The following is a 24660-nucleotide window of genomic DNA, read 5'->3' as shown; positions in this document are numbered from 1 at the left end:
CATCATCATACAGTACAATAGTACTGTATAGTAGGGACCACAAAGGTGTGGGCATGGCCAAAATATTTTCATCATGTTGCTATGGAACTTTTAAAAAAAAATTATTTAATGGAATTTTCTAGTGACTGACTGACTGACTGAGTAACTGACTGATAACGGCTATGGCTATGGGCTTGATTTTTTACTGTTCGGTGTCACTTTGGCCTGAGAGGTGCCTTTAATTTGGTGATAGCACATGATGGATACCCTTTGCAATGGAATAGTCTGTATTTTTCGTAGTGGCTACTTTTACTTTGATCACAGAGGTGCTTTTTGAACAGTTACTGCTGTGTAACCGGTTGAGCATAGCCGACAATGAAGCGTAATAGATACTTCACTTTTCAGATGATAATTGATATAACTGGGGTGCGCAGTGCCACCATTTCTTTCTTTTGATGCGATATGCATGGGTTCACCAGTCATAATAATTATTTGCAAAAAAATAATAATAAAATGGAATTTTCAACTAGAGTAGGGACCGTAGCACATCGATAAAAAGTACTGAAACAAGCTGGAGTAGTGCATGATAAGTAAAACGATAAGAAGTGTTATATCCCTACTGTGCATTTCCATTATGGTATCTTGAGCACAGTAGGGATATAACACTTCTGGTCCTTTTAATACAGTTATATATACAGGTTTGTATTAAACTAAATGACTGCGTCATTAGAGCATATTTTAGCAGCGTTAATTATCTACCAAGAAGCAGTATATTTTTTATATGCATTACACAAATAATATATGTAGTGCATTTACTATTTGCATTCTTGTGGTACATGTATCACACTTTTAACCATCCATTCCCTAATATGTGTTGATGCTTTTGTTAGCCTATTTAATATTGAAGGCAATACTTAGCTATAAATCAACACACATAGTAGTACAGTCAAGGAAAGTTGGTCAGAGCACATGACAAATAATGCAGAATAAAACACACACACATGCACGCACGCACACACACACACACAGAAGTGAACCATTATTGCAGCAGAAGGTGCAAAATATTCCATAACAAAATATGCAAATCATATGAAGTGTAGAGCAAACCCACATGTATTAAAGTTCACAAATAGTTGACCTCAATTAAACCTGCAGGGGCGTTATGGTACATATAACAGTCTGATTAAATTTATATATCTGGTAAACACTCAAGGGAAAACACAAGCTAGCTGTAATATTTTGTGTTATTGCATGTTCACTGGATAATTAAAGACAGTTACATATGTCACAGATCATTGATTGATCAAGCACCATACACATTCCAAGAATTAACACATTTACTTGTTGAAGCCACATATACTATATTTAACTGAACATAAGTCGCAACTATTATAAGTTTTTCTGACTCCATTAATTTTGTATACATTCAAATCCCCGATAATAAGTGACTCAAAAGCTAAAACTAACTCAATAGCTAAAGCTGTATACACATGTCACATTCAACTATTATGGCAAACACTCTATTTACAGGATCATTACTAATTTACAGGATCATTACTAATTTTACAAACTACAGTATCATGTGACTGGATCTGGGAGAATCTTGCAGTACTATCACCCATAACAGAAGGTTTTGATTTTTGACCACAAACACTGTGACACTATCAAATTTCACTGTCAAAATCAGCCAGGCTTGAGTGGTCTACTTTTGCAAACTACTTTTCCCAAGCCCAGTGGTGAGCTGTGTGAGTGGTTCGGAGCCTTAATGGAGCTATGACCAACCTGGGAATGGTTGTATGTGGTTGTATACAGCTCTGTAGAATTGAATTAAAATTTTGCTATGATTCTCTTCATTTTGAGACATAAATGGCTCATGATTTGATCTAATTCATCTATATGTGTTCCAGCTTCGACTATTGGTGAGTTATAACACACTAAAAATTAAAAACTGGCATTTCTGAATACTTTTAAATCTATATCTATAAAGGTGTGTGACTGTCTATCTGTCCATCTGCTTCGTTATGCCGCTAACTCAATAACCAAAGCACGTATCAACACGGGACTTTAAAAATTAAGTGCTCATCATCTAGCAACTCAGAGTTTGTTGTTACACATCACTACATGCTTCCGTTCATTCTCTATCAAGCATTGAAGGCGTTGGTGTAGAGGAAAACTTGAGCTAAATTCCTGTCTAAACCACAGACAAACAGCCAAAACGTTAGCACATAGAACCGTTAACTCAAAAATCCAAGGTCCAATGAAGGAACCACTCAGAGAGATCTTCTAGCCATGCCCTTCTATGCAATGGCTATTATACCACTTATCCAGAGATTGCCTGACATGCCAATGCATGTGGTGCACTTCATGGCCTTCGCATTTGGTGGGATAACCTTTCTTAGTTGGGACCACTCTATGGCTATTACCCTAATGCTAAGAAGACATGGTTGATGGTGAAGCCTCAGTATTTGGAGCAAGCACGTCAAGTGTTTGGTGACATCAATGTTAACATTACTGCTGAGGGCAGGCCGGGGCTGCAATAGGAACTGCCTCCTACATTGCTGATTATGTTGCTAAGAAAGTAAACTTATGGATAGAAGAGCTGACTCTGTTGGCTGCTATTTCCAGGTCCCAACCACATTCTGCCTATTCTGCTTTTACGCATGGCCTTATCAGCAAATGGCTGTTCATTGTCAAGACTATTCCTGATGTTAACAGCTATTATGAACCATTGGAAGTCTGTGTCCATCAGGTTTTTATTCCTGCTGTGACAGGGCGATTACCCCCAGGAGACTTAGAGAGTAACTTACTTTCCTCCCTGCAAGGTTTGGTGGTTTGGGAATAGTTAATCCCGTTCAGTTATCATCTGTTGAGTATGATGCTTCCACTAGGGTCACTGGTCGTTTATAGTCACTGCTTTTGAGGCCTATGTTTTGATGATGTTCGAAGCACTCGACTGTCATTAAGGTCTGCTGTTAAATGTTCAAAATCCAATGTAATAGTTTCTATTAAGGATGTTCTAATAGAGCAGGCACCACCAAGTTTGAAGAGAGCTTTGGAGTTGGCTTCTGAAAAGGGTGCTTCCAACTGGCTTACAGTACTAGTACTTCCAGTTCAGGAGCATGGGTTTGCTCTTCACAAGACTGCATTTTATGATGCCATTGCTCTCCGATAAGGCTGAGATCCTGTTTGACTTCCTGATCATTGCCCTTGTGGGGTGAAATTTTCCATCGAACATGCTTTTTCTTGCCCCAAAGGTGGATTCCCAACAATTAGACATAATGAAATCCATGATTTGACAGCTTCTTTACTTACAGAGGTATGCCATGAGGTGCAAGCTGAACCAAGTTTGCAGCCCATTTCTGGAAAATCTTTTGATCATGCCACCCTAAACACAGAAGATGGGCTCGCTTAGATGTTTCTATGAATGGTTTTTGGGGTGGTAGATCTATATGAAAAATCTTACGTAGATGTTAAAGTGTTTAATCCTCATGCGCCTACTAATCGCTCCTCTGCTCCTAGAGCCATCTATCGTTGTCACGAGAACACCAAAAAGTGCACATATGAAGCTCGCATTTGTGAAGTGGAGCATAGAACTTTTACTCCTCTGGTTTTCTCAGTAACTGATGGCTGACCAAGCAATTGTTTTTTTTATAAACGTTCAGCTTGTCATTTTCTCTTTTACAATCAGCCATCCGATGTCTATGTGGTTCTCACTCTTCTGCTGGTAGATTTGCTCATGAGAACCCATTAGCTGCAGTTGACTTGGTACAAGCAGAGGCTGGGTTTTCCCCATTACATGACTAATTATTATGTCATTATTTGTATGTATATCAATAAGGGCTTTTTAATAATTTATACCTAAAAAAAAAAAGGTCCAAGGTTCGATTCCCGCCCATGACAATTCTTATTCCTTCTCAGTGCCACCTTTTTGTGACACTTTTCCTATGTCAGCTATTGACAGCAATTACTCAACAATCTGTGCACGTATTGACATGATTCACACGCAAAATGAAACACTCACCATCTGCTACATCGCAAAGTTTATTGCAAGTTTCTACGTGCGTTCCTTCGTCCACTACAGCACGTTGAAGGCCATGATGTAGAGAAAACTTCAGTTACATTCCATAACTAACCACATGATAAACAACTCAGCTGGTAAAGCACCTTCCTGAAGTTGTTGCGGTTTCTGCTGTGTAGTGTGTGGGTTCGAATCCTGCCAGTGACAAAACTTTTTTTCCTGTTTTATATACCTTTTTGGTGCATACTTTTTCTAACTCACTTTTTTTTTATATGGACTGTTGGAAAAGTATACAGTAGTAGCACATTTAATAGGCATAGAGCAGGCCAATTGGGTGCATGTTCGGGTGCCTTCCCTCTGTAACTCTAATTCTTTGTAATGTGAAGTGTGTGCCTGTATATCAAGTTACTTTTACAGTTGCAGTGTAGCTACAAGTACTTTAAATACTGTTGACCACATTATTCATTATTACAGTGCCTGCATGATAGGATAGCACCACATAATTTGCACATGTCTTAATAATTATTACATGCAATTCTGCCATTTAGTTAACTCCATGTTCATATCACTTTAACTATTAGGCTTGCATGATGGTGAAATAAGTTCATGATATCAACATGCATGATACTCAGTTTAGGACATGCTTCATTCCTAAAGCACTGATTCATGTTATTGTGGTTAATATGAAAATGTGCATGTAGGGCAGGTACCATGAATATACAGGCATGGGCAAGCCAATTGGTTTGTCTGTTTGTTTGTCCCATGCACAGTAAGTGCCTTCTCTTTGTAACTCCAATTCTTTGTGATGTTAATGCCTAAACTATAGCCAGGAAGTGTGTACCTGTGTATTAAGTTAATTTTGCTCAATCCTTCAGTTACTTGCAGTATAGCTACAAGTGCTTTAAATACTATTGACCACATACGTTATTACAATAGGATAGCACCACATAATTTGCACATGTCTTGATAAATGTTGTTTTAGCTTACATACAATTCTGCTTGCTAATGTGAAAATGTGAAATGGTCCTGCACATAGGGCAGGGCAGGTACCTATGCTAGTTATTGATAAGACTGGTTTTCCTGGACACAATCACATGTAGGGATCATTATATAACAAAAATTGCTGAAACAAAGAAATTCATCACCTGATCATGCTGATGTAATCTCTACTTTAGCTTTAGCTAACTATATTTACATACCATTATATAAAATTCTGATTTCCTTACACTTAATTATTTGTTTGCTTTTGGTAACATAATATTACTACTGGATGTAAGAAGTACAGTACCAGACATTATTATGCTATAAATTGTACGGTTACACATGTGTAACAGATTTCTAGAATGCAAAGCGTCCATGTTGCTTAATTTTCAACTCTGCTTTGCCTGTTTACATATGGGAAACATGTCTACATTCAATTTCTTCACTTTGACTGCATAGAGAGACATAGAACAAGACTTATAATTTCTGTTTAATTCCTTAGGATAATATGAGAGCCAATATACAAAGCCATACACAGGGCTGGAGGAAGCAATTCAAAAGTGGTCAGGCCAAGGGGTAGGCAGTGAAATGCTGAACACATGTTGTGTGAATACTGGGGGTCTGGGAGGCAAGCTCCCCCAGGAAATTTTCAAAATTGCATACTCTGGGATTAAATCTGAGACTGTTTTAGCTGTAAATTCCAAAGCAAACTATTGACTAACACTTGTGTTAAACTCACTGCATGTAGCTAGACAGGCCTACATCATGTGTTCACATTAATTTCTTACATTATACAGTTGTAACACATGTAAATACAGTATTGTTCCCTTTTGTTATAGCTACAGTATATGAATGTAGCATGAGTCTAACATTTTAAACTGATAGCTATATAACTAATTTTAACGTGAAGTCACAACTCAGTGAATAGCTAGCTGGGCACTAAGCCATCTGCCTAATCTTTACTCTATCATGCTATGCTGCAGTGCTCAAATATTCATCCAATTATGCATTCTTCCATGCTTATAGCTAAGGTATTTGTATTTCATATTTGCTAGCTTCATAAAGCGTTTGACTAATAAATCAGTAAGTACCTGAGTGCTCTATCAGGGTGACTGTTCTATTAGAGTGTTTCGATCTTTTCCATGATTGATTGTCACGGGGAAGGACTTGACAGGTGAATATTCTACTGGCATTATATCACAATGCTTGCGTGATGCTTTAGGCATCTATCATTCCCAATAACACGCCAGCATAATTGACCAGTGCCTATTAGCAACTCGGATATATATATTTTAAATTAATGCTGAAAAAGTGGTCAGGCTATGGCCTGACTGGCCGGACCGCATCCTCTGGCCCTGATATATGGACTATCTTTGCATTGAATGTGAAAAAAATGGATAAAGAAAAGGTAAATCCATGATGCTTTATTCATTGTGTGTACCAAAAGGCTGTGTGCTGGGCCCTAGGCTTGTGCCAATTATGCCAACATAGTTTCAGACATAACAGGCCAGCAAAAGCACCAAGCATTTTGCCAGCATAATAGGACAATTTTCAAAAATTTTAAAAAAAATGCAATACAGATGCCAAAATACAGCAAAACATAAACACACTACACATTTACAGTAAGGGATGTCAATATTAGTGGGAGCGACAGGAGGATTGAATCAAATGAAAGTACAGAAATTATATGCTTTTAGTGGAATAACACATATAGGGATAATGTTATGGGGGTTGGTAATAGGATGGTCAGGAATAGGAGGGTTTTTAGTGTATTTGATGATATATGTGTTGAGTTCAGTATGTTTATTTGGGATATTAAGTGGAGTGTATGAAGGAAGGGGAATATTAGTACAAGTGGCAGGAGCAGTGCGGGGAAATCCGGTTTTAAGTGTGAGTTTATTATGTACTTTGTTTTCAATGGCGGGAATACCTCCATTGTTAGGATTTTTAGGAAAGTGGTTGGTCCTTATGGGTGGAGTGGCGGAAGGTTATTATTATTTTGCTTGTTTTGTATTATTATGTTCTGGGGTCGCCGGGTTTTATTATCTTAGAGTAATAAAATTGGTATATTTTCAAAAAGATAAGGATGTTGGATTGTTAATTTGGGGAGATATTTTGAATGGTAAAAAGTTTCCCAGTCGATTGGCATATTTACTGCATTTCATATCAAGAAAATGTTAATCCTATTATTTTTATTGTTATTATCTAGGACTGGGTGACATACAACCAAGTAAATGTACAAACAGGACAAACAAACAAAAAGACAGGGAATCAAGACACACGGTAGTGTGTCGTGCGGCCCAAGAAGCCGGCGCGCAACCCCGTGAGTATATTGACAGGAAGAAAGAAAACACAATTTTCGCACCTCCGTAGCTCTGTGCTGCCTTGATGAAACAAGACAAATTTTGCTGTGTACATTCCCTCCAACTTCAGTACTCCACATTCCAAATTTGAGCGAAATCGCTTCAGGCATTCCTGAGATATGCGACTTCAAAAATTGGCTTAGTTTCTTCGTTTTTTTTCTTCTTATTTTTCTTCCTCTTTTCGCACACTTACAAAAACTGCTATAAAACGCGAAAGCGTTATCCGATTGCCTTGAAATTTGGCACACAGAAGGGGGGTATAAAGGCGCATCTCTGTACCAACTTTGGCTGGAATACCATAAACAGGCAAAGAGTTATGAGCGATTATGCACGAAAAATAACACCAATATGTTGTCACGCCTACAGGGTAAACCGCGTATGGGAAGAAGCTGAAAATCGGTGGGTAAATAGGTTAACTATTGAACCTCAAACCTTTTGTGGTTTGAAAGAAATCGAGCTAAAAACCAGGAAGATACAGCAAAAAAATCAACAGTGTGTAACAATTACGCAATCGAGATTAGCTAATTTATTATTATTATTATTATTATTACTAGGACCGCGTCACATACAACCAAGTACATACACCAACGTGACAGCCCCCCTGGTGAGGCTATTAGGTGGTGAAGGCATGATCCCCAAATCAACTCAATATGTCACAGTAGTGACAGATACAACACAATAGTGGCATCGTAACTAAAGGCCACCAGTAGCTAAGTGCCAGTACATCATTGTTGTGGTAATGGCACAGTGATGTGTACACAGTATATGTAATTATGTATACAAAACATACAGGAGAGAACTATGCATTATTGCAGTATTGTATGCAGCAATGCATTATAGGCAATATCAACAGATAAAAATTATTAGCCAATATACAGTAAAAGTATCAGCATCAACTAGAGCTAAATAAGGTTCATCAGTGGTGAAGCAATGGCACAGTGATGGGTGACACACTATAATTATTATGCATACACAACTTGCAGGAGATAGCTACACAATACTGTAGGAGTATGCAAGCCAGATGAACCAGATAAAAGAAGACAGCCAAGCCAGCCAGAACCTAGTAGCAAAGCCAGGTGAAGGCAAAAAAGATTAAGCATGTATTGAATTGCCTGACATCAACACAAAGGAAGTTCGCCATGCCAGCTGCACAAGACAAGATTGTTACGTGTATTTCATAATGTAAAGAGAGTGGCATGTGTTTTAATGTTTTCTTGTATTGTTAATTAACTTTTTATGTGACTGGCATGGAGACTTGAGACGTTACAAACATAAAACTTACTTGTAATACGTGTAAAGTGGCCTTTCCCTCTCCTGAGGTCACTTCACGGACATTCGCTAATCTTCTCCTTCGCGCAATCTGTAATTAATCAAGGGTGTGGTACTGGGCATTATATAGAATTACACGTATGGTCAAGTCATCAGCACGAACGGACGCAACGATTATACGTTTGTGCCTTCGTTCACAGGCGAATCGATCCCCGGCTAGTTTATGTCTCTAGGCCTCGTAGTTTTCTCAAACATTAATTATTTATTTATTTATGACGTAATTTTAACCGCGTTTCGTATTATTCTTAGTACTTGGTTGTATAATTATGCTTGCCACGCCTACCAGATAAACCACTTGGGGTAATGCTTTGAAAATTGCTGTACAGATGGAGTTATCATCTTAGAAAGGCTCTTCAATGGTGTAGAAAAATCAGACTTAAAGCCACGTAGTTATAACACGAAATCCAACTTGGTGTAGCAAGTGCGAGATCGAGATACTCTAATAGAGCAGTCATCCTAATAGAGCAGTCACCCTGAACAGAATTCAAGAGATCTGTTAGAAATAAGTAACCTGTATAGAGATCAGCTACAAACAAATCACCCTGTAGAGAGTTCAGCTGCAAACAATTCACCCTGTTCAGACATCAGTTAGAAGAAGTTTTCTCACTGTTAAAACGAGGTGTTACAGGTACACCCATCGTAAAGGTGTTCATGTACACCCATGGTATTTACAACACCCTAGGGGAGTATTGTAGCACTTGGGGTGTTGTTGAACACCACAAATGTCATTTTACTCCCCAATAATAGCTAAGCCACTGTAAGGGTGTTTGCCTACACCTAGGTATATTGAAACCCACAATTGGATGCTTCTATTGAAAATTAGGTTATAAGTACAGTTTGCTAACTTCTATAAGAGTGACTTGGAAACAACTATGTGGTAAGTATAAGGTGTTGCAAATATATTATTGAGTACTGCTAATGTGCTTTGTTGTTGGTAGTCATTGAGTATAAATTGAAATCAACATGAAGGTTACTGGAATGCTATAGCAAGCCTACATTTCTTTTCAACAAAATGCCACCATGGAGAGCACTAGAACATCTTTAAAGTGTACCGTGACACCTTTATAGCTATTCCTAGAACACCCTTAGGGAGTGTTGCAATGCCCTTGTAACACCTTTTAGTTGCTCCTAGAGCACCCCTGGGGAGTACTACAACTCCCTTCAAAGGAGTTTAATTTACACAGCAGTTAGAACTCCCCCAAAGGTGATTGGATTACACCCTATTTTTAACAGTGAGCTTGTAGAGAGTTCAGTTACAAACAAATCACTCTGTTGAAAGATCAGCTAGAAGATGTCACCTTATAGATAGTTCAGTTACAAAGAAACCGCCATGTAAAGAATTCAGCTACAAACTAGTGACCCTGTAGATACATCAGCTAGAAGAAGTTACCTTGTAGAGAGTTCAGCTACAAAGAAACCATTCTGTAAAGAGCTCAGCTGCAAACAAATCACCTATACAGAATTCAGCTACAAACAAATCACCCTGTAGAGAGATCAGCTAGAAGAAGTTACCTTGTAGATAGTTCAGCTACAAACAAATCATCCTGTAGAGAGATCAGCTAGAAGAAGTTACCTTGTAGATAGTTCAGCTACAAACAATTCACCCTGTACAGAGCTCAGTTAAAAGAGGTTTCCTTGTAGAGAGTTCAGCTACAGACAAATCACCCTGTAGAGAGATCAGTTAGAAGAAGTTACCTTGTAGATCGTTCAGATACAAACAATTCACCCTGTAAAGAGATCAGCTAGAAGAAGTTACCTTGTAGAGAGTTCAGCTACAAAGAAACCATCATGTAGAGAATTCAGCCGCAAACAAATCATGTATAGAGAGTTCAGCTACAAACAAATCTCCCTGTAGAGAGATCAGCTAGAAGAAGTTTCCTTGTAGAGAGTTCTGCTACAAACAAATCACCCTGTAGAAAGATCAGCTAGAAGAAATCACCTTGTAGAGAGTTCAGTTTCAAAGAAGCAATCATGTGAGAGTTCAGGTACAAACAAATTGTCCTGTAGAGAGATCAGCTAGAAGAAGTTACCTTGTAGAGAGTTCAGCTACAAAGAAACCATCATGTAGATAGTTCAGGTACAAATAAATCACCCTGTAGAAAGATCAGCTATAGAAGAAATCACCTTGTAGAGAGTTCAGCTACGAAGAAACTATCATGTAGAGAGTTCAACTACAAACAAATCACCCTGTAAAAAGATCAGCTATAGAAGAAATCACCTTGTAGAGAGTTCAGCTACAAAGAAACCATCATGTATAGCGTTCAGCTACAAACAAATCGGCCTGTAGAGAGATCAGCTAGAAGAAATTACCTTGTAGAGAGTTCAGCTACAAAGAAACCATCATGTAGAGAGTTCAGCTGCAAACAAATCACCTGTAGAGAGTTAAGCTACAAACAAATCTCCCTGTAGAGAGATCAGCTAGAAGAAGTCACCTTGCAGGGAGTTCAGTTACAAAGAAATAAACCATGTAGAGAGTTCAGCTGCAAACAAATCACCTGTAGAGAGTTCAGCTAGAAACAAGTCACCCTGTAGAGAGATCAGCTAGAAACAAGTCACCTTGTAGAGAGTTCAGCTAGAAGAAGTCACATTGTAGAGCTACAAAGAAACTACCATGTAGAGTTCAGCTGCAAACAAATCACCCTGTAGAGAACTCAGCTACAAACAAATCGCCCTGTAGAAAGATTAGCTAGAAGAAGTTACCTTATAGGGAGTTCAGCTATGAACAGATCACCCTGTAGAGAGTTCAGCTACAAACAAATCACCCTGTAGAGAGTTAAGTTACAAAGAAACCACCATGTAGAGAGTTCAGCTGCAAAAAAAATCAATCACTCTGTAGAGAGTTCAGCTAGAAGAAGTCACCCTGTAGAGAGTTAAGCTGCAAATAAACCACCCTGTAGAGAATTCAGCTACAAACAAATCACCCTGTAGAAAGATCAGCTAGAAGAAGTTACCTTGTAGAGAGTTCAGCTACAAAGAAACCACCATGTAGAGAGTTCAGCTGCAAACAAATCACCTGTAGAGAGTTCAGCTAGAAACAAGTCACCCTGTAGAGAGATCAGCTAAAAACAAGTCACCCTGTGGAGAGTTCAGCTAGAAGATGTCACATTGTAGAGAGTTCAGCTACAAAGAAACTACCACGTAGAGAGTTCAGCTGCAAACAAATCATCCTGTAGAAAGTTCAGCTAGAAGAAGTCACCTTTTAGAGAATTCAGCTACAAAGCAACCACATTGTAAAGAGTTCAGCTGCAAAAAACTCAATCACCTTGTAGAAAGATCGGCTAGAAGAAGTTACCTTGTAGAGAGTTCAGCTACAAAGAAACCACCATGTAGAGAGTTCAGCTGCAAACAAATCACCTATAGAGAGTTCAGCTAGAAACAAGTCACCCTGTAGAGAGTTCAGCTAGAAGAAGTCACATTGTAGAGAGTTCAGCTACAATGAAACTCCCATGTAGAGAGTTCAGCTGCAAACAAATCACCCTGTAGAGAACTCAGCTACAAACAAATATGCAGTGTAAAAAGATCAGCTAGAAGAAGTTACCTTGTAGAGAGTTCAGCTACAACGAAACCACCATGTAGAGAGTTCAGCTACAAACAAATCACCTGTAGAGAGTTCAGCTAGAAACAAGTCACCCTGTAGAGAGATCAGCTAGAAACAAGTCACCTTGTAGAGAGTTCAGCTAGAAGAAGTCACGTTGTAGAGAGTTCAGCTACAAAGAAACCACCATTTAGAGAGTTCAGCTGCAAACAAATCACCCAGTAGAAAGTTCAGCTATGAACAGACAAATCACCCTGTAGAGAACCACATTCGATAAAAGAACTCTCTACAAGGTAACTTCTTCTAGCTGATCTTCCTTGTTTCTAACTGAACTCTCTGTTGAGAGTTCAGTTAGAAACAAGGAATCCTGTAGAGAGATCACCTAGAAGTATCGCCTTGTAGAGAGTTCAGCTACAAACAAATCACCTGTAGAGAGTTCAGCTACAAACAAATCACCCTGTAGAGAGATCAGCTAGAAGAAGTCACCTTGTAGAGAGTTCAGCTATAAAGAAACCACCATGTAGAGAACTCAGCTACAAACAAATCGCCCTGTAGAAAGATCAGCTAGAAGAAGTTACCTTGTAGGGATTTCAGCTACAAACAAATCACCCTGTAGAGAGTTCAGCTACAAAGAAACCATTCTGTAAGAGCTCAGCTGCAAACAAATCACTTGTACAGAATTCAGCTACAAACAAATCACCCTGTAGAGAGATCAGGTAGAAGAAATTACCTTGTAGATAGTTCAGCTACAATCAAATCACCCTGTAGAAAGATCAGTTAGAAGAATTACCTTGGAGAAAGTTCAGCTACAAAGAAACCATTTTGTAAAGAGCTCAGCTGCAAACAAATCACCTGTACAGAATTCAACTACGAACAAATCACCCTGTAGAGAGATCAGCTATAAGAAGTTACCTTGTAGATAGTTCAGCTACAAACAAATCTCCCTGTAGAGAGATCAGCTAGAAGAAATTACCTTGTAGAGAGTTCAGCTACAAAGAAACCACCATGTAGAGAGTTCAGCTACAAAGAAACCATTCTGTAAAGAGCTCAGCTGCAAACAAATCACCTATACAGAATTCAGCTACCAACACATCACCCTGTAGAGAGATCAGCTAGAAGAAGTTACCTTGTAGATCGTTCAGCTACAAACAATTCACCCTGTAGAGAAAGCAATTAGAAGAAGTCACCTTGTAGAGTGTTCAGTTACAAAGAAACCACCATGGAGATTTCTGTAATCAATATAATATTATGTGACCGGATTTGCGAAAAGGGGTCTTCCACACACATCCAATTCCGTAACCGTTGGAGACCATAACTCAGTGTTCAAGTAACATATTAACCTGAAAATTTCACCACTTATTCAGCTACAGTGGTGCTCACCACTGTCCAAAATTCAAGGCAATAGCTCTTTCCAATCTGAAGTTATCAATTGTCAAAGTTGGCAAATTGGATGTGTGTGGAAGACCCCTTTTCGCATATCCGGTCATATATGTATTATACAGTATATATAATTTGTACATTTACTGATAAAATATTTAAAGTACATCTACTTCATCTTTTCTTCTTCCTGTAGTAAAGAAAAAAACATAGGTTAAAAAAGTCCCAAAGCTGGCCATAGGCCGGCTTTGGGGTATACAAATACAAAAAGAAATGAAATCTAATCCAAAACAGCCAAGCTGTAAAAAAAAGTGTGCGGCCCTCAGAAAGGCTATGGTGAAAAAAGATGTGAAATCCAAGGTGGCGGCCAAGAAATGGCTGTGATGGTAGGTTAATGGTAAAAATTTTAATAACGACAATTCAGGTGAATTTGGTGCCGCTTGGTCTTGGCAAAAAATTCACCTGAATTGTCGTTATTAAAATTTTTACCATTAACCTACCATCACAGCCATTTCTTGGCCGCCACCTTGGATTTCACATCTTTTTTCACCATAGCCTTTCTTAGGGCCGCACACTTTTTTTACAGCTTGGCTGTTTTGGATTAGATATACTATGCAGCTAGCACACTGTGACCAGAAGAATAAGCTACTCCCAGTGGTGCAGTACAAACACCAGTCATATAACAGTATTATGCAATTGGATTACACTGTATGGTTTTCTAAGCTGTTAACCATAGATGTGACTGCTACAACAGAATTAAAAGTTTGAAACTGACTACTACTGTACATTAAAGTGACTGCTCTATTAGAGTGCATTCAATTTGAGCACGTTTGCAAGATGAACACACACAACTTATAGCTACTTAAGTGATTAATTTCTTGTACACAAATATAACTTCATGATTATAGGGCAGCTAACCAAACATGGAACTGTGCAGATATTTAAAAATGTATGCTCTACTACAGTTATAGTGACTGCTCTATTAGAGTATCTTGATTGTGCAGTATTTCATAAGAGACATTCAGCCTTCTTACATTATCCATCTTGCAAGCACCATGCTGATGAGCTGGTGAAACCCAGCATTAATAAGTCACTGTAAACAACTAGCTGTGATAAAACACGTGTAACCTAACTAACTAACTAACACTAACCCATTGTACATCATCTCTCCAGGATCTGTCATCTTTCTCTGATCAATGAACAAAACCTCGGAGCAAACACATACCCCCGATGGAATGCAGGTCATGTGCTAAGTTGTTTTGGCTGGTATTACATAGAAACGTTGTACCATTTCACTCGCCAGCATGGACAGGTGTCATCGTAATACGTTTGTGCCTTTGTTCACAGACGAATCTATCCCTGCTTAGCACATGTCCATAGTCTTGTACTTTTCGAGAAAGTTAATTATTTATTTATGATATAATTTTAACTGCATTTCTTTAGCTGTATAATTAGGGCTGAGAGATTATATGAATTGTGGGATGAATCATGATTGTTTCTGAACATTGTGATGTTGACTTGTATTATAAATAATCATGATGTTGTGACATCACATGGAAACGTAGTATTAGAAAATGGTGCCGCTGGAAGAATACGATCCACACTTCTGAGACTTTGTGTGAATAAATCTTACTACATACCTGTTAGAAACCACTGAATTTTTTAAGGATACTCACTACCAGATACAGTGCATGAAATACCCATGAAAATACCTATGGTTTATCCCATGAATTTAAACATTTCATGGGTACTGCACCCATGAAGTCTCTGCAATTACCATGATAATCTGATCTGGAGACGCACTTCATGGCCCATGAAACAACCCATGGTATACCATGAATTGAATTTCACGGTACATTTCATAGGGGAGATTTAACATTTCATGAAAAATCATATACGTTTCATGGCATACTTCTCTGGTACTAGTGGTACTATTATACGCTGTTTTAATTTTGAACAACCTGAATTTTGAAAAAAATATTTTGAGCATACAGTAGTAAGCTTGATTTTTGAGCACTGCTCAAATGAAATTTTGATGGTCTATATAGAGTACAAATAATAATGATATACTTGTAGTTGACAAGTTGACATGCTGTATACATGCAACCACCTACAAGTACTAGATGTAACTAGTCAAGTATCCTACACAGACCAGAATTGCATAAACAAGTTTACATACAACAGGATAAGAATCATATTTGGTTTAACCACTTCACCTACATACTGTAGACATGAAGAACCAATGATATTGGGGTATAATGCTCTTATTACAGTTACTATGTGTGTTTATATTTCGAGTGTAACTGTCAAACTTATATACTCTCCCAAAACTGCTTTTAAAACTATTTGCTCAAAATCTTTTCCAGCCAAATATGTTTGTACAGTACCAAGTGTTATTCCACTTTAGCTATCATCAAATCATGAAATTCAGAATGAGTATATCTGTTATAGTTATTGTAAAGTGAGTTACACTTGATTTATTGTTTACGTTATCAAATTTAAAATAAAATCTGATACTTCCCATATACATTTGTAGAGTGACATCCAAAACATTTGATATCCATAGGGTATCATAATAATTGAAACTTTACTACCGTGGGTATGTGTATAAAGTATTAAGCAATGTGCTACACTTGTATACTTGTGATCTACTGTACTTGTAGTGATCTAGCCGACATCTCTGAGTATTCCAGAGAATACTCGCCATAGAAGTTATGCATGGGAAACTTTCTTGGCAAGCACAGTTCAGCAAAATTGAAGCCATACACAACCGACATGCTTATCTAGCCTTATTGACACATTGTTTGTGAGTTTGACTGTTTCAAAGTGTGGGATAGAAGCCAGTTAAACCCTGCCTGCACTATTAGGATATATAGCTAACAACACCTCAGCTTTGCCTCAGCCTCAGGCATGGTGGGGTTTAACTTAGACCGCAGTAAGAAATAAAATAATCAAATTAGATTGGCTGCTTATTATTGTTTACAGTACATCCGGTAGAGCCCATGTTTTATCATCCCTGTGTCTGGGATGATACAAAACTCAACAATTACACCCTTGTATAACCGATGGTAAAGCTGTACTAATTGTAACAAACGAGGAAATGACAACAAACAAACATAAAACCTCCAAACTATAAGCTACATTATTTGTAGAAAATGTGACTGATCATTTATTTACACTGCAGGAAAACAGCACAAGGAAGCATGTCAATAGACTAGTACAACATGATTGAGGTAAAGCTGAATGCTATAATTAGTCTTAAGACACTCCTGAGTGCAGTATATTTTAAATACACACAATCATAGAGATTGTTTAAAGAATTATTGTATTTTACTTTCTATTCATCTTCTTCAGGGTGAGTATACGCACTGAAACTGTTGACAAACAGTCAGTTTCCATAGTATTTCTAGCTTCAGAACATCTGGGCTATCTATATTAGTGATTTACACATTACATATCTGCCCATATTATACTGTAAGGGAAATACGACACATTTCAACACTTTGATCCTCCCATACAAAGTGCAATATTATGTACAAGATACATACAGTAGTACCACACTGAGAGTGTCGCATGGTTTATAAACTCTGTACAATAGTACGGTAACCCCTCCATTTTTATAAATTACAATTTTTAGTATAGTAACTAACACTACAGGATATATGTGGTCACAGCTTTGAATACATACAAGTATATACAGCAATCTTGATAATGCCTGAACAGCACATATACTTCACCTATAATTAATAAACGATGACTCCCACTGAGTGTAAATTTAAAATACAAATGTAGGGTTGGGTTGTAAATGTTCTATAACACAGAGTATACACAAACAATACAACTCCTAATGGTCACAGCTACACAAAATTTCATGTACAGTCTATAGCTTGTACCAGTATTAGGCAAATAATATTTTTCATAATGACATCAATAATTTATTTCTATAACTGAAAGTAAAATATCATTGACTGTATGAAAGTCTGTATAGCTAGCCTAATAGCTTGCTTAACGTGTATACAGACTTTGAATAATGATAGAAAGTATATCAACTCTATAGGGTACAGAGTATAACTTCTACATTCATCATGTGATCATTAGGTCCTAGCAGTACAATTCCAGCCTAACAAGATGGGGATGACTATTTAGTCTTTGTCTAAGCAAAATCATTAATAATGAAGTTAGGAGAGCGTGTAAGAAGAGCCAGTGTACTACATTGTAGGATTGCCAGGGAGTTTTATTTAGTACACAGACCAGTATTTAGTTTGCTGGCAGCTTTTTCAATGTCTTCATTGTTTTTAAAATGACTTGGTCCCATGAATTGTATAGATTGTCTTGTCAACTTTATAAAATGGGATAGGGAATGTTGCAATTAGCTTTGCATGCATGTAGAAGATGCCATCTATTTATTGCTACTCCTGTTTTCCTTTTACCAATGAATACCGAACATATCACAGGAAGGTCACATTTAGTGTAAGTGATCTAAAGTCGACAAACACTTATTTAATGTCAACCACACGTTGTTTCAAAGTTGACCACCTTCACAACTGAACATTTTCAACATTATGCATGAACTGACTAGGAAAATCAATAACATTTGAAAATTTTAAGCAAAAAAAATATAAAAATCTGTAATAGGACAACAAATAATGGCAGAGTTTAAAAGTGGTAAGATGGCAGTAAACAGACAGCGATTGAGTAGGGTGTGCTTGCTATGCGAGTTCATTATCAGGAGAGTTCTCATGATCGTAAGGTAAAACAAAACCTTGTATTATGCACCAAGAAGAGTCGGTGAAACTTCTAAAGCACTGTTGGCTAATGAGAGGTTATGGAAAGACATGGCCCACAAAATGTCATGAATCGAGGTACATTTTTGTGATGCTGTTTTGTCAGATAAAACCACTTGTAATCTTACTTGTGATGCTGTGTCATCAGAGAAACATTTATACACCACTGTGTAATCTACAAAATAATGCTGTGACTGTGTGGCGTGATGCTATGTCATCAGAAGAGGCCACTGGTATTAATATACTGTGTGATGCTGTGTTGTCAGAGGAGACTACCTGCAGTTTGTTTTTGTAATCTGTGTGACAAAGAAGACCACTGCTAACCCATTGTGTAATCTACAATATAATACTGCGTGGTGATGTGTTGTTATCAGAAGACACCATTGACAATTCACTGACAATAAGGAGCAGTATGAGCGTGCTGCCTTCTTCGGCCACTGGGAACAAGATAATGCTGATGAATGGTCAAGTTGTACAGTGTATTGAAGTTATGCCATTATAAAAAAATGTAGTGTGTGTAATGAATGATAAACTTTCTTTTATGCAGAAAGTGTTTGTATTGTCTTAAGCTATATACCATGTAACAGTGTTTATAGCACCTACTGTGTAATCTTTGATCAAACTTTGGCTGAATTTGTTTAAAACTAGCTTCACAACAGTACCAATATGCTGATTACACCACAGAATGGAGAAATATTCACACCAGGTCTTGTAAACTGGGGCTAAAAGGCTTGCCCATACATACAAAATACTTACTTCAATGGTGGCTTGTGTCCTCTGTTGCATACTTTGTATTGGCTGATAGGTCACGATAGAGTGTTTCTTATAGTAACCAAAGTGTATTTGTGCTCTGGGTACATTACAACAGATATGAAAGGTTAAATGGAGCACTGGTCAACATTAAGTGATGGAAAGAACTATGGCTGGGCAACTTTAGATACATATGGTCGACTACTGTGACTTCTGGTATCTTGCTGTGTGCGGCCATTCAGTAAAGAGGAAAGTGATGATAAATGAGATTGTAACATTAGAAACTCAGTTCTTTCATTTAGTAGTAAAAAGGGGTAACTTTGTGCCACCGTATGCGAATTCTGCAGCCTTTGGCAGTTTGGTAGTTGACAATTTTTACTGAACTTACAAGAACATTTTTGTTACTAGATCATCTGGTCAGTAATAAAATCAAATACTTACATTATGTAATTTGTTATTTTATTATGCAAAAGTGAAAACAAGAGTAGCTGTACCCTTAGTGAAAATTAAATTGGTCTAAAATAATTTTAACAGTGTATTGAATAATGATGGATAGTATATACACAGAGTTTATAGACCATAATAAGCTTTTCCATTCATTATGATAATAAAAAAGACACATCAGTAGGTACAAAGCCTCAGGTTACAAGTTACGTAGATAACGGATAGTTTACATGACATGAACAATAAACAACATTTATTCCAGCTACAATGTAAACAACTATAATACCTACACAGAAATATGAATTATGGTTTAGTAAACCTCTATGTGGTAAAAAAATTATCAGCACGTAGAGAAATACGTAGCTATAACAGCTTTAGTTGCTTATATGCATATGTTTTCGGAATACCACGTACATATCACAATACATAATTGTGTACTATGCCTGTAGTAGAACCTTTTCCTATGAACCATGTACGTATTTTTGAAACACGACAATTATACCACAAGGTAGGGATCCAAACGTGGCAGTGTGTGCAAATGGAAGCAACCATGGGTGCAGGTGTAGCTTCTACCCCTCAAGAGTACATAAGATGCACACGTGTATATAACAATATGAAGTAATAGCTACTAATAATAAAACAATACTACTCTAGGACTTAATTCCAGTATGAATTTCGCGATAGCTATTAATAATCTTATGCTAGACCATACCTCAGACCAAAAAAGTAGGCAAATATCCTTGCAATACACGAGGAAGTGCAAGTACTGCTCAAGTTTATAACCACTGTGACCTCTCGACTTCACCAGTTGAAAGTGGAAATCGCCATGCCAACAGACATCAAAAAGTGCTGTGATGGATAATTAGATCGACCCGAATTAGATACAATACTCACGTGCGGTACCACGCTCTTCCTGCTGCTTGGGGCTCATTGCTAAATCATAAAGGATGGTTTTGTGAATGGATTTGTAGTGGAGACTGACGTTGGTAAAGTACTGGAGCTGTACGGGCGGGCATGTCTCAGGACGGATTTCGTGAAGACTGACTCAGAGGTAAGGCCCCTATTTGGTGATTGTTAGTTTCTCATCCAGCCTTTCTAATTGTTATGATGCGGGGGAGAGGGCCAATATTTTATAATATTAATACAGTGAAGTACAGACCTTGTCCAGATTGTCTTTCTTTCCTCCTACAAACATATCCTTCAGTTGCAATCGTGCTCTATCAACTCATCAAAGCAAGCTTTCAGTTGACTGTTGAAAAACAGTCGAAAAGTAGAATCTGGTGGGTCCACTGCAGTAATTTGCCAAGGAAAACAACATCCTGGCAATACAGTACATAGTGCACTGTAGTGTTAATGTATAAGTGCCATTGTGTTTCAATAAATAGTACGACGGTTTGGTATCTGCCAGTCCCCCCAAAATTGGTTCTCCTGGACCAGTTGCAGCAGCCATACTTAGTCCCCCTGGAATACTTGCAGCACACCGCAACTTGTCCCCCCCCCCCCCCCCCCCCCCCAGACAACTTATGATGCCACAATTGATCCCCCTCTGCCATAAGTGGTACCCCTCTAGCTTTATCATAGACTTGATCATAGATCTTTGAGAAGGCACAAAGTGCCTCACTGTGCTGACCTGCATGGCCTCTTGTGTGGTCTATGCACTGTAGTATGCATATACATGTTATGCAAGATCGAGATACTCTAATAGAGCAGTCAGTCAATACTCTAACAGAACAGTCACCTAACATCTACAGTTGCATGGTACACACTTAGCCTGTTAAGGATATCTTGCAAATGAAATGCACATGGTCTTGTATATGCCATTCTTTAGGTCCATAACAGAGATGCCAACCTCTCAACAATTTTAGGAGTGAGACCTCAAACACTACCAGCAGTGTGGACTAGACTCAAGTGCAGCTCCAGGATTTTTGGTAGTGAAGACCAAAAAAAAAGGAAGGTCACTGCATGCTCTAAGTACATAAATCAGCACTGGGCTAATTATGAAACAGATCAGGCGTGAGAAATGTGTGATAACTAAGCTGAAACAGTGAGAAACAGAGGGTTAGGCGTGAGAGCGTGAGATTACTAGCCAAAGAGTGAGACTCATGCCTAATGCGTGAGAGTTAGCATGTCTGCCATAATAATTATAGCTGTAGCTAGCTGAACTGCTCATGACTGTCACTTACAACTCTTGATCAACTTGAATTTAGTCCACTTAGAAAGCAGATTGTGTATCACACTACATCAAAATATTTACTCCTGCAAAATAGTGCTGTACACCTACAAAATTTTTGTCACCAGTTAATTGCCTACCAATAATTGGCAATAACTGGCTAATTGGTTTGTGTGTATATGTGTTCACCAGAAGGTTTAGGGCGGTACCAAAGTGACCATCAACATCCTGTCTTGCAGTAACAGTTATTACAATCACATATTTACACATGCTTTGAGGTTATGTTATGATGTTAACACTTGTCAGCAGGGGTAATTTATGGTTTACCAAGTTACTTTTCATCATTTAGATCAGGTATGATAGCACTGTAGCTGTAATGTGTGATTAAACCTCCATCAGCCTATTGCTCTACCAATGGATTGTGCCAATCAACTTCAATTCTTTAAACACTAATAGTTATAGTTACTAATAATTGTATCAGCTAAAGTTTTGTTATATATCTCAGTAATTCTTGTCGGAATAAAGCTACATTGAGTTTAATTGTATGACGTGTACATGTGTTACTAGCTATAGTGTTTTTTATCCCTAATATTTACAGAGGAAAGGGGGTACAACAGGGTAGTAGGTACATAGAGTATGGGGGGTCTGTGGCTGCTGCCCGCCAAAAGCTAAAACTATTTTTGCAGTAGTGCTGTGCACCAGTGTGCAAATAATTGGTTATTAACTAGTGTTGTCTAGGTCAACCAATAACTGGTTAAGGAACCTTTAAACCAGTTATTGTCCACCTTAATGGCTATACACGTATCACATATTACAATTCTTGGAAAGGTAATGTTATGCTGTTCACATGAAGCATGATTACATTAGGAGCCGGAGTTCCACATGCAAGTACAGTAAGACCTTCACTGATCTCATGCACAACACTATCCAGTCCACTATGAGCTGATATTGTAGTCTTAAAGTTACCAGGAAGGTCAGTGCCATCTTAATCAATATAGTAGTAATGAAAATAATTCACAAAGTACTTGAGCTCTTCATAGCTACTGACCATTTTCTACACAGCCAAGGAACACAATGCACAGTCAAGTCAAATATCAAGCAGGATGCAAGTAATGGAAAGTATGGAAGTAGCACTGACTCATTATCACAATAATTTGAAAGAGATAAAAATAAAATAAAACTCTAATTCCAATTTTTCATCCCAAAAAATTCTTTTACAACTCAATCAGCTTGTCTCTATCAGTGACCTCTAGCTACTAGTTCCACACACAGACAAGTCTACAGACTACTGCTAAGTAAGTCAGTCTAACTTCACTGAGCATCTGCTATAATTGTACCTGATTTTCTGCTCTCAAGCAAGTTTAGTTGTTCCAAGTGACAGAAAGGTACATCAAAGTGACTGAAAGGCACATCAAAGTGACTGAAAGGCACATCAAAGTGAACAACAGATTCTAAAATGGGAGAATCTACATAACTGAGTTTCTTATTTCCAACTAGCCAAGCTGAATTTATACATGTATGCTGCTTGGGCTCATTGTCCAGAAGCACATTTAGTTAATCACTCTTCAAGTTGGCAGTATAGTATCCAAAATGAATGGTTTTTAGCATTGATAGAACAGCTGTGTAACCCATACTTTAGCCTAAATCAGAGTAGAGATTAAACCATGTTTTATTATAGTACTGAGAAAACTAAAAAATAAATGGGTGAGTTGGAATTCAGCTAGTTTGAACCATAATACTCATAACAGCTTACCTATAGTGAGCTATACCGACAACCTGATTCAGCATTGGAAAACCATTAATTTTAGTTTTTTAAATATCCACTATTTTATTTAATTACCCATAAATGTTTGAAAGCCTCATTGTCATGACCACATTACCCTCACAGTGTTTACTGTTAGGTTAGGATGAAGTTAAATAATTGCCAAATCTGAAAGCTCCACTTGATGTCCAAACAGCTATTAAAAGTACTGTTGTTCAACATTTTATACAGGGTCATGGGTGTCACGTGGTTATAGGAAAAGTTTCACATGTTCACAACAATGCTTCACTAAACCACTGACACATCATGAAGATTGTACTGGCCATTCAAAGTTACATGAAATTTCCCAGAATTCGAAGCATTATTTGCAACCTCTTCCAGAGATGCCTCTTAGTGTTGTCCTGTCATGTACTGCTGGTAGGTATGATATTATATAATATTAGACCAACTGGAAGTTGCTAGTCGTCTTAGGGGCAGAAGCAGGATTTGGCAAGGGGAAAAGAGCAGGGGTCTGTATTCAATATGTTTCAGGACTGAATTTTTTTTATGTAGAGTAGTTTATGCACCAGCAAGTAGTCTGCATTGATCAAGTGCTGTATGGATCAGTGGTAGTTCAGTTGTGAGCCTAAAGTAAATTGTCACAATACAGTGGAATGGCCACATACAAGGACCATGTGCATTTCATTTGCAAAGAAAATTCCTAGCAGGCAAAATGTGCTCGTGGCCATGGAATGCATGCAAATTCTCATACTCAGCAACTGCATGCATGTGTAGGGTCTTTAATAGGATTAGACTACATATCATGACATATCACAGTGGTGGCTATTCTATTCAAATTCATAATCAAGTATTTGACTGACTGCTCTATTAGAGTATCTCGAAGTTTGTTTGTGTCTTGTTGAAAGGGGGAAGGGGCATGTACCCCCTGGATCCCACAACGTGTTACACAAGGAACCATGTGCAAAACAGATTCCACATGAAAGACATAATGCAATGTTCAGAAATAGGTCACTGATGTCACAGTGTCATCAATTTTGCTTCAGGACTTGGACTTCGTGGAGGGCTGTGCGTTTTGATCAAGGCATTGATTTCATATTTGTTACACTCACAAGAGTCCATTCACCCAAGGATAGCTACTGCAGGTGAGCTAGTACAGACTGGGAAGCTG

At 37.9% G+C, this 24660-nt stretch overlaps 1 protein-coding gene across 1 annotated transcript in view; it reads right to left on the bottom strand.

The window, feature by feature from the left end:
• LOC136265078 (uncharacterized) overlaps window positions 1-20400 on the bottom strand; it is a 40563-nt gene extending 20163 nt beyond the window's left edge. Inside the window, exon 1 of the mRNA XM_066059876.1 lies at window positions 20273-20400. The gene's annotated coding sequence lies outside the window, so the exon portion shown is untranslated. The remainder of the gene's footprint in view (window positions 1-20272) is intronic.
• Between the last annotated feature and the right edge of the window lie 4260 nt (window positions 20401-24660).

The sequence above is a fragment of the Dysidea avara genome, chromosome 1, assembly GCF_963678975.1.
Source record: "Dysidea avara chromosome 1, odDysAvar1.4, whole genome shotgun sequence".
Taxonomy (NCBI): domain Eukaryota; kingdom Metazoa; phylum Porifera; class Demospongiae; order Dictyoceratida; family Dysideidae; genus Dysidea; species Dysidea avara.
The sequence above is the reverse complement of the archived record's forward strand: the minus strand, read 5'-3'. Positions and strand labels throughout refer to the sequence as shown.